At 41.8% G+C, this 2,093-nt stretch overlaps 1 pseudogene across 1 annotated transcript; it reads left to right on the top strand.

Moving 5' to 3' along the window:
• Positions 1-891, top strand: LOC116537310 (annotated as a pseudogene). Its single transcript, XR_004263064.1, has one exon. The product of XR_004263064.1 is annotated as an ATP synthase F(0) complex subunit B1, mitochondrial pseudogene (transcript).
• Positions 892-2,093: the final 1,202 nt, after the last annotated feature.

The following is a 2,093-nucleotide window of genomic DNA, read 5'->3' on the forward strand; positions in this document are numbered from 1 at the left end:
ACTGGTGTAACAAGACCCTGTGTGCTTGGAACTGGGCTTATCTTGAATGCTTTATCCAAAGAAATCTTTGTGTTTACCACAGAGACCTTCACTACCCTATCAGTAGTAGGTTTATTTATCTATGGAGTTAAAAAAATAAGGTCCTTCCATTGCAGAATTTGCTGATAAACTCAATGAGCAAAAACTTGCCCAACTAGAAAAGGCGAAGCAGGCTTTCATCAAAGAAATCTAGGATGCAGTTGATTTGTAGAAGGCACAGCAGGCACTGGTTCAGAAGCACCATTATCTTTTTGATGTGCAGAGGAATAACACTGCCATAGCTTTGGAGGTTACTTACTGGGAACGACTGCATAGAGTATATAAAAAACTAAAGAATCGCTTGGACTATCATCTATCTGTGCAGAACATGATGCGTCGAAAGGAACAAGAGCACGTGATAAATTGGGTGGAGAAGCATGTGGTGCAGAGCATCTCTGTACAACAGGAAAAGGAGACAATTGCCAAGTGCATTGCTGACCTAAAGTCTGGCAAAGAAGGCTCAAGCATAGCCAGTTATGTAAATGTACCTGTTCCAATTGAGACAGCTAGAAACAGTTGACTGACTAAATGGAAACTTGTCTATTTGACAAAATCTTTCTGTATTTGTGTCTACTGAAGTTACGGTTTACCTCTCCTAAAAATGAAAAGTTTGTTTTAAATAGCGAGAGAACGAAATCTCTGTTGGCCAGTCAGATAGTTCTTATCCTTCTTACTCTGCATTTGAGTTGTTCAATGATCACTTCTGTATAAGCAGTTTGCCTCTATAAAAACTTGCTGCCTGACTAAAGATTACCAGGTTATAGTTTAAATTTGTAATTAATTCTACCATCTTGCAATAAAGTGACAATGGAAAAAATTGTGTTCTTATTATTTTTATTTTATTTATTTTTGAGGCAGAGTCTTACTCTTTCACCTAGGCTGGAGTGCAGTGGCTTACTCTTGGCTCACTGCAACCTCCGCCTCCCAGGTTCAAGTGATTCTTATGCCTCTGCCTCCCTAGTAGCTGAAATTACAGGTGCATGCCACCATGCCCAGCTAACTTTTGTATTTTTAGTAGAGACGGGGTTTCACCATGTTAGCCAGGTTGGTCTCGAACTCCTGACCTCGTGATCCGCCCACCTTGGCCTCCTAAAGTGCTGGGATTACAGGCCTGAGCCACTGTGTCTGGCCAGTGTTATTATTGTTTTAAGCCCAGAGAGCCATACTTAGCCTTCTTTAGTGCTAGTTATTTAATTCTTTATTATGGAAGTGAAAAGGCTCTCTTGGACAAAAGACTTATATTGAGAGACTATTTTTGACAATGATGGAGATGAAGAGAAGAGGAAAGATTTGTGAGATTTTTTTTTCGGAGGTAGAATCAACAGGACTTGGGGCTTGATTGAAGGGGTAGTGTTTCTAATTGTTTTACTCTTCTTTGGAGTTGGGTGAAGTGGATGGGGATTACTTTCCATTTCCAGGAAAGTTTAGAACAAACATAGATATGGAAACAAACCAACCCCATTTTGTGTTAAATTCGATTTGTGTTAAACCAAAGAAGTCTGCCCTAGAACTATTCATTTGAGAGTTGTCAGTATAAACGAAGCTGTTGGTTTAGATGAGATTTCCTAAGATCAAGTTTAGAGTAAGAAAAGAAAAAGACCTGGAGACCAGACTTGAGGTACTCAAGCATTTAATGCCCTGTGGTGGGCCAGGCGTGGTCACTCACAACTGTAATCCCAGCACTTTAGGAGGCTGAGGCAGGTGGATTGCATGAGCCCAGGAGTTCGAGACCAATCTGGACAACATGGTGAAACTCTGTCTCTACAAAAAATACAAAAATTAGCCAAGTGGGGGCATATGCCTGTGGTCCCAGCTATTTGGAAGGCTGAGGTAGGAGGATCACCTGAGCCCACGAGGTGAAGGTTGCGGTGAGCCGAGATCATGCCACTGCACTCCAGGCTGGGCAACAGAGTGAGACCTTGTCTCAAAATAGTAATAATAATTAAGGTCAGGCATGGTGGCTCACACCTGTAATCCTTTGGGAGGCCAAGGTGGGCAGATTACCTCAGAACAGG

Source organism: Sapajus apella, unplaced genomic scaffold, assembly GCF_009761245.1.
Source record: "Sapajus apella isolate SASKATOON/1434 unplaced genomic scaffold, GSC_monkey_1.0 scaffold108, whole genome shotgun sequence".
Lineage (NCBI taxonomy): Eukaryota > Metazoa > Chordata > Mammalia > Primates > Cebidae > Sapajus > Sapajus apella.